The sequence below is a fragment of the Theobroma cacao genome, chromosome 4 (genome assembly GCF_053813885.1).
Source record: "Theobroma cacao isolate CCN51 chromosome 4, ASM5381388v1, whole genome shotgun sequence".
Classification (NCBI taxonomy): Eukaryota; Viridiplantae; Streptophyta; class Magnoliopsida; order Malvales; family Malvaceae; genus Theobroma; species Theobroma cacao.
In genome coordinates, this window is record NC_142642.1 from 30,348,814 (window position 1) to 30,358,390 (window position 9,577).

Consider the following 9,577-nt stretch of genomic DNA (forward strand, 5'->3'; position numbering starts at 1 on the left):
GAAAATTTTATGGGTCTGGTGGTACGTTAAACGGTCACTGCAGTGGTGGCGGTTTCCGTGGACTGCCTATGAGAGGGGCACGGTAACTCAATTATATATTTACCTCCGGGGGGAGATGTTGGGTGAAGTATCTCCTGAGGTATGATTTGAGTGCACCTCACGTTCGGGCCACCACGTGAGAGTGAGACTCAGCCAACGCCAAGGAACGGCTGTGTGTTAGATGTAAAAACATGCTTATGGGTATGGGTCATTGAACAGTCTTGGCGGTCTTAGTGGGATACCTTGACGAAGGTACCTGCGAGAATGATTCTGGCAGGGGCCAAGTTTAAGAAATTCATAAGCCGGGAAATTTTGATGAAAAGAAATTATTTGGTATAGATTGAAACGAATTTTGTGTTATGAACATTATTGAGATATAACGTTTTTATATTGTCTCCATCTACTCGGCTTTAGATGCTTTTGATGGTAATTGTTTACTCACTGGGATTATTTAATCTCACCCCTCTTCCTATCCATTTTTCAGGCTCAGGACAATTTGTTGATAGTTGATTAAGACGAGAATTAATCTCGGAGTTGCATCATACGAAGTAAGGGTTCGTAGCTCTACACCTTCTTGGTTAGTTGGGGGCCCACGTGTCACTGTAAATGAAATTTCATACTTTAATTATCTTTATTACTATATGAATAAATTTATTTTACTCTGACGCTATAAAAGTTATTTTAAGAAGACTTTGAAAATATTGTGTTTTAAGAAAATAGAATATTTTATTTAATATTTTTATTATATTCAAATAGCTATAATTTTACTTTAAACGAATGTTTTAGACTTCAAAATTTAATTTAAATTATGAAATACGTGTTTTCACTTACATATTACATTTTTTACGGATTTCAAAATTTCAAAAAAAAAATGACGAAAATGCCCCAGTGAGCTAGAAAATAATATTTTTATTGTTTTGAGTTGGAAACAACTTATGATTTCTTGAAATGCGAGATTTAATAACTGTCGTTCACCGGGGAGATGCCGAAGTTGATGCTAAACCTTGCGGGGTTTCGATCGATATTCGGGGTAATGAGTACTTATCGGAACGTCGCGACGGTTGTCACGGGCCCGATGAAAGTTTCGGATCGTGACATATAAAACCAATAATTAAAGAAACATAGGATGTAACACCACTTAGAAAAACGACAAGTGCTGAAAAATTGAACAACCTTGTACGTAGAAAATAATGCATGAACATGACGTTGAAAACGTTTGCCGACACGTGATTGTTGCATGTACTTTTACTATTTGTTTTTGGCCTTTAGCACCGAAAAACTGTGAAAAGAAAAAAAAGGAAAACAGTGAAGTGTAATGAGTTAACAAAATTAAACTGCAAATGTAGTTCCATTACAACCCACTACACTAATTCAAAATAACAATCAGAACTGCTTTTGCATACAAGAGTGGAACTGCTTTTGATTTGATCACAAGTCTCACCCTTTAATCACTTAACTTTTAGTATTTTCTTTTTGATTCAAGTAGTTTAGAAAAATAATATTTTCATCACCAATATTTATAAATATTATTATTTTAATTACTTATCGTTAAAAATTATGAGGCATCTCATATGACATACCACATCAGATACTTTGCCACATGACCACGTCCACTATATAGTAACAAAAAAATTTAAGAAGGAATTTAAAAAAGAATTTAAAGAAAAATTACTGTCACATGGACATAACTACTTGACAAAGTAGTTTACGTGGATGGTGGCGACATGGAATGTTAGGTGCAATATATGTTACTTTTTAATAGTTAAATGATCAAAATAATAAAACTTATAAATATTTGGGAATAAAACATTATTTTTTAAAGTTTGTGACTAAAATAAGAAATATTGAAAAGTTAAGTGACCAAAAAGATAATTTGCTCCAATAAAAACTTAATAATAAAAATATATAGTATGTTTGGTTGGAGGGAATGTAATAGCCATTCCCCTCCTATTCCTAAGTCCTTCTATTAAACTTGTTTGCTTCACGGGGATGACTATTTAAAACAATGGCCATTCTTGAAAAAGCTTGAATAGCCATTATATATTAAGGGGACCTCGGTAATAGTTATTCCAAGAGTAGAGAATAAGTCAAAAATTTTGTTAAACAAAATTACTCTTAAATAAATTTAAAAATTACCACTATACATAACATAAATTTTTTTTTTTTCATTTGTCACATTTTCTTTCTATCTCTTCCATCTTTTACCTCTCTCCTTTTCTCTTTAAAGCCTCTTAATAGAGGGTGGTGGAGGATGGCCGCGTTCGATGATGGCGACATCGATGCCAGTTGCAGGAAATATCAATTGGTGTTCCCCACCATTTCAGTCATGGGAAGTGCCAATTTGGTGCTCCTTAGCCAGAACAAATTGCGAGAAGTACCGATCTAGTGCTTTAGTGGCCATAGCCGATCATGGGAACACTGATCTGGCGCTCTAGCTACAAGATTCAGCAATTCGACACTCTATTACATCGGCTACATCTTTGGTGGAAAAGACAAAAAAAAAAATGAAAATATTAGAATAGAAAAAACAAAAAAAGAAAAGCTAAAAAATAATATTTTATATTTTAAAATTAAATTAAAATTTCAATTATAAAAAAATTATATTTAAAATTTTAAAATTTTAATATTTTAAAAATAAAAATAAAAACTCAAACTAAAATTATTATATATTATAATAAATGATTTTTTTATCATTTATCACTTATTTCTTGGTTAGTTCTAAAATTATTTCTACCAACTAAACATTAGAATAAACCATTCCATTCTCATGAACCAAATTAAAAATAGTTATTTCTTTCTTTTTCTATTCCCATGGAATGATTATTTCATTACCACTCTATTCCATTCTAGGAACCATTCAAAATGTGGGGATGAAACTAATTAGACCTAAATTTTAGGACAAGGAACGGCATGTACTCCATGAAAAATCACTCATCACGTGAGAGAAATTAGGAAAGAAAAATTAAACAATAATACATAAAATAGCTGTTTTTTTTAGGACAGTACAAATTTTTCTTTCACATTTTACTGGTAGACAAATTTTTTAAAGTCCAACAAAAAGAGAATTAGACAAATTTAAAAGTAAGGTTAAAAAAGAATTACGTTGTAGGGATATTCATTATTTTTTATATTATATTATTTATATTGAAAAGAGGAACATGTGAAACACGGGTGTCAGCCATGGCATCAATAATTTTATATTATATTATTTATATTGAAAGAGGAACATGTGAAACAAGGGTGTCAGCCATGGCATCATCATTATTGAGTTGTATCCAACAGCTTATAAATACCCAGCCAGCAGAGCACCATTTATACATCTTCTAGAAAACGAGCCATACGAGTTTCTCCTGATGGCTGTTGTAATTTCTTTTCCAAGTTTTTTTCATTGTTATCATAAAAACAAGAGAGAGAAAGAAGCTGGCGAGGAGCAGGGCCATGCTAGAAATATATTTGCGCTGAAGATCATAAAAGATCAGGTACATAATCTTTGCTTTATGGTTTTCTTTCACTCTCTCTTCTCCCCTGTATACTTCGCTATACAAACTCAACAAAATTAGCAAACTAATAAGCTCTTTCAGGACATTTTTGTACCAAAATCTGAATTAGTTTCTTATTAGGTTTTGTTCTCTGTGCAGGGGAGGAGTGTATAAGGATCTGTGTGGAACACTCATTTGAGCAAGAATCAATTAGTTATTCGTCTTGTGCGGAGGTGGTGAAGGTTATATGGCTAATTAGCTTCGGCCTCGGACCTTAGCCGGAAGGTCTACCTATATACGGGTAGCTTCTTGCTATTACTGCACAAGTTAAATGCTGTTCCCAACAATGTCTCTTATCCTCAAAGGGTTCGATTGTCTTACTCGAAATATTACATTACTCAAGATATTATTTTCTTTTCTTTTTTTGGTGATAAAGATTCTGAAGGTAAATAAGTTACTTCCAAACCATGCCAGCGGTTTAGGTTTTCACTCAGAAATTCTTCGCTGACATGATTAGCCTGTCTTCTGTATATTTCCTTTTTCTTTCTAAAAGTTTGAATAAGAAATTCATTGCTTCAATAAATACTTAGAAAAAGGCCTATTTTATGGTGGCATGCAGACGAACCTCATGGTAATGGGTGACATAAAAAACCAATTCCAGAGGCACAACCAACCTAAAGTAACGAAAAGTTCCCATCCGTCTGGAAAGGTAAAGATCAAATTTACGTCATAAGCTGCATCTTTACAGATCCAGATGGTCTCCAAAAGATTAAAAAGCTACCAGACTAAGGCACATAATTTTGAAGCATATACCTGTAAGGTTTTCTAGGGATATCCCTTCAGAATTACAGCATACAGAGTCGAAAACCCAAAAAATCCAAAAACCATTACTGATCATATCGCAGTTTGGCTGTAGTGAAGTCAAGACTTAATCATGAAGACAGCAGAGATCAATGAAAAAGCTCCTAGGCTGTTTAAAGAAATGATGAAAGCCACAGGGATTTCAGAACTCATTGTCTCCTTTTGTTGGAATATTCACAGAAAATCTAAAAAACCGACAATGAAAAATAAAGAACAGAGTATGAAGGAGCAATTGGGAGAATAAGAGAGAAAATTTTTTAACAAAACTAAGGGTGCGGTAACGCATTGTTTTATTAGCCTCAAGAGAGCGCATATACAGGACTTAAAAGTCAACAAAAAAACTAATACTCAAACACCACGTAGCAGTAGACTTTTCTAAATGACATACCGTGCCAAAGATTCCAGCAACATTTCGAAGACTCTACACGTGTTTTTCACTGAACACGAGAAAAATGAAAGGAAATAAATCCCTAACAAACACTCGGTAAAAGCAACGATAACAGTAAATAGTAAAACAACAGTTTTCATTCTATGTAGCCACACAGCCTTTTATCCATATAGTCACGTAGCCTTCAATCCATATAGTCTCGTGCTCTTCTTCTACCTATTTAAATTGCATTTATTGTGATCTACCATTAACATCTTGTAAAAGATCTCATCTGCAAGATAGAAAACCATTTCTCAACACACTTCCTTGGTGTTCATCTTGTAGACACCCATCATAGTTCTTAGAAGAACAAATTATCCTTGTTCAAACACTTGGTAAATATATCAGCCATTTGGTCATTAATACTACAGTGCTGAATAGTAATTCTTCATTCTTCACAGATTCTATGATTGAATGGAACTTAACTTTGATATGTTTAGTCCTTCCGTGAAAAACTAAATTTTTTGTAGTGGATATTGCTAATTGATTATCAATCATCAAAGAAGGTCCTGTGTTTTGCTAAAATCCAAGATCACTCAAAATTTTTCTAATCTAAATGGCTTGATTTGCAATAGCTGAAACTGAAATATATTCAGCTTCTGCAAAAGACTATGCAACCACCTATCGTTTTTTAGAATTCCAGTAGATAATTGCAGTGCCAAAGGAGAAACAATAGCCTCGTGTACTCTTGGAGTCATCTAAACTCCTTGCCCAGTCACTATTATAGTAACCAACCAATTCTCCACTCTGATTCTTTTCAAACTTAAAACCAAAATCAATGGTACCCTTGATGTACTGGAGTACTCTCTTTTATTGCTAAGTAATGAGTCTAGGAAGGCTTCTGCATAAAACAGGATAATAAACTTGTTGGAAAAATCAAGTCAGGTCTTGAGGCAGTCAGATAGAGTAGGCTATCTATAATGCTCTTGTAAATTGAATTATTTGTACGAGGTGCCCCATTTTCATTACTGAGCTTGCAATTTAGGATCAGTGGAGTATCAACAGCCTTATAGTTTTCCAGATGGAACTTCTTCAACAACTCAATAGCATACTTGCTTTAATGAATGCTAATATGATCTGTATGTTGATTAAATTGCAAACCCAGAAAATAGTTTATTTCTCTCAAGTTTGAGACTTCAAATTCTCTCATCAATTTGACTTTGCAATCATTCATAATTGTAGTATTCGATTTAATAATCAGAAGATTATCAACATACAGAGAGATAATCAATTTAACATCATTAGTAGATGTAAAAACATATAAAGTGGGTTCATTAGCACTCCTATGAAATCCTTCTGAAGTAAGAAAATATCAATCTTGTCATATCAGGCCCTATGGGCTTGCTTGAGTCCATAGAGAGCTTTGACTAGTTTACATACCTTATTTTCTGTTCCTGGGACCATGAAGCCTTCAAGTTGTTGTATAAAGATATCCTCAGTAAGGTAACCATTCAAGAAGGCAGACTTGACTTCAAGATGCCATAATTTTCTCCTTTCCTTAGTAGCTAAAGTAGTCAACGATCTGATAGCATCATGTCTTGCCACTGGGGCAAAGGTTTCATTGTAGTCAAATCCATATACTTGAAAAGAAACCTTTTATTACAAGTCTTGATTTGTATTTGTTGACAGAGCCATCAACATTTAGTTTAGTTTTATAAATCCACTTCACCTCAATAACATATTGGCCAATTGGGTTATCAACCAGTATCCAAGTTTTGTTCTTTTCAATCATATCGATCTCTTATTTCATGGCTTGCATCCATTTAGAGTCCTTTGCTGCTTCACTGAAGGTTATAGGTTCTGTTACAACCACATGACTCCGAACATAAATCTCTTGTAATGATCTAGTATCCCTAACAACAAGACGTTCATCTTCTATGTCTTCTTCTTCATCAATTTCTGTTTGTACCTCATTGTGAATCAAGTTAAAGTTACCAGATCTCTATACAATCAACTTTTCCCAACTCCACGTTGAGTATTCATCAAATTTAATATCTCTGTTAACAAACATTTTTTTAGTATCCACATTATACAATTTATAACCCTTAAAAACAACACTGTATCCAATATGAGTAGCCAACACACTTTTTTCATCTAACTTGGTCTTGTTTTGATCATGAACTTTTGCATAATAGATGCAGTGACAATTCAATTTTATAAAATTATTTTAGTCCAAGTTTGTTATGAAATATTAGCTAAGTACTCAATTTTTAATTATAATTTATTTATTTTTAGTTGTTTTTGTAATTAGTTTTTTTTAAGTGAGTTATTTTAATTTTATGTTATTCTTTTTAATTTGGTTATTATTTTTTAATTTTTATATTTTTGCAGGAACTAAAAGAAATTGAGCTTAATTTTGGGAAGTGAGATGTTGAAAGACCTGAAAGTCTGCTTGCATATGCTTCAGTGTTTTGGCCATAATTCGTGCTATAGAACTTCAAATGTTGCGATTTTTGGACCATTGGAAAGCTAAGCGATATGCAGATCACTTTGCCCAGTTCTATCTCAAAGATAGAGAAAATTACGTCAAAAAATGGCTAGATGTACTGTGCCAAGAATGGAAATATGTAAAGATTCATAATTGATTTTTGGGCCTCTCATTACACTTTTAAGCCCAATTAAACCCTAGGTTAACTTAGGGAAGTATAGGTTAAGTTATTAGTATAAATATGATTGTTTGAAGAATATTAAGGTAGACAACTTTTGAGAGATTCAAGAAGCTAGAAGTTGAGGTTGAACCTTGGAGATCAAGGCGACAAATATTTGTTTTGTTTTCTTCCTTGGCTTTTATTTTTCTTGTTACTCTCAATGGTTGAATTTTAATGTTATTTGTTTTTGCAATTATGAGTAGCTAAATTTCTTTTTCTAGGATTGCAATTGAACTCATATGAAATCTAAATTTTTAATTTCTTTCTTGCATATCTTTAATGGGATTTGAATTGTTTATTCAATTTGTTCTTAAAGCTTTTAATTACTTGGCCACCAATTAAATTGATTTAGGAACCTAAATAAACTTGGAAAAGGGAGTTTAGTGTAGACTAAAATTGAGATGGCATATGATCATATTAATTGATTTGCGTATATGATAGGGATATACCTATAGGTCATATGTAGCCAGATTAGAGTCTGAACTTAATGAGCCTGTTTTAATTTTAATTCACATAGGGATATAGTGTTTTGGTTAAAATAGATATTTTTATAAGATGAGTCGGGAAACCCTTATAAATAATTTAGGATTCTAGGTTAGCAATTCAACCCATTGAAATAAGTTAAGGAAGAGAGGTAAGATTTTGATGAAGTGTGAGAAAAATTGTAATCCTAGGCTTATTTGATTTGATATTTTCTCAAGTTATTATTATTTTGATTTTTCTTGTTAGTTTAAATTTTAGTTAATTAGTTTTAGTTAATAAATTAATTTTGGGTGTTTGGATAAGATTAATTTATTCTAATTTTAGTACTTAGTAAAGTTTTGGATCAATTCTTTATAGGATCGATACTCTGCTTGCTAATATACTGTCTATTCGATACGTATACTTGCGTAATGGAATTTTAACTGATAAGTTTTTGGTGTCGTTGTCGCGGAATTGTTTCTAGAATTTTTACTACTACTAATACCAAGCAATTTAGTCTTACTGCAAATTTTATTTTTCTTGTTTTAATATTAGATTTTGTTTGCTTGTAGATATCTTTGGTCATTGTATGCAAAGAAGAAACAACTTGGATCTTGTTCCTTTCAATCTTGAGATAGAAAAAACTTTTAAAAGACGTCAAAGGGGGAATTTGCAAGTTGCAATTTTAAATCAGACAATGGCTGAGGATAACAATAACAATGGCAATAATGCCATTAATTTGGTTCTCGAAGCAAATAAAGTACTACGAGATTATGTTGTTCCTCTTTTGCAAGGTTTGCACCAAAGCATTAAGAGACTTTCCATCAATGCGAATAATTTTGAAATTAAACCAGCTTACATTCAGAGGATTCAGTCTTCAGTCCAGTTTGGTGAGTTACCCAGTGATGATCCTAATTCTCATTTGGTAAATTTTCTGGAGATTTACGATACCTTTAAATACAATGGAGTAACTGATGATGCTATTAGATTGAGACTGTTTCCATTTTCTTTGAACGATAAAAAAAAAAAGTTGGCTTAATTTACTGCCTAATGGGCCTATCACTACATGGGAGGACTTGGCTTAAAAGTTTCTCGCAAAGTTCTTTTCGCTTGCAAAGACTGCAAATATGATGAATGATATCACCTCATTCACATAATTTGATGGTGAGTCCTTATATGAAGCTTGGGAAAGGTTTAAAGAACTACTGCGAAGATATCCACATCATGGGATTCTTGATTGGTTACAAGTTCAAACATTCTACAATGGGCCGGTTGGGTCAATTAAAACCACAATTGATGCTGCTATTGGTGGGGCATTAATGAGTAAGAATGCTGCAGATGCGTATAATTTGTTGGAAGAGATGGCTTCAAATAATTATCGATAGTCTTTAGAAAAGTCGAGTTCGAGAAAAGCTATTGGAGCTTATGAAATTGATACACTTAACACCTTAATTGCTCAAGTGGCTACACTGTCCAAGAAGTTTGACATAGTGGGAGTTCATGCAGTTCAAAATTCATATATAGTTTGTGATATGTGTGGAGATAGTCATTCAAGTGATTAATGTCCATATAATTCTGCATTAGTCCAATTTGTGGGGAACTTCAAGAGGCAGCAGAATAACCCATATTCTAATAAATACAATCCTGGTTGGAGAAACCAC

At 32.9% G+C, this 9,577-nt stretch overlaps 1 long non-coding RNA gene and 1 other non-coding gene across 2 annotated transcripts; one reads left to right on the forward strand and one right to left on the reverse strand.

The window, feature by feature from the left end:
• The first annotated feature begins 3,357 nt into the window (after nt 1–3,357).
• LOC18602068 (uncharacterized) lies at nt 3,358–4,101 on the forward strand. The gene is made up of 2 exons (XR_001927409.2): nt 3,358–3,518; nt 3,678–4,101. It is a non-coding gene; the product is annotated as an uncharacterized LOC18602068 (long non-coding RNA).
• A 4,939-nt stretch (nt 4,102–9,040) lies between these two features.
• Nucleotides 9,041–9,147, reverse strand: LOC148763261 (small nucleolar RNA R71). The gene has a single exon (XR_016026123.1). It is a non-coding gene; the product is annotated as a small nucleolar RNA R71 (small nucleolar RNA).
• Between the last annotated feature and the right edge of the window lie 430 nt (nt 9,148–9,577).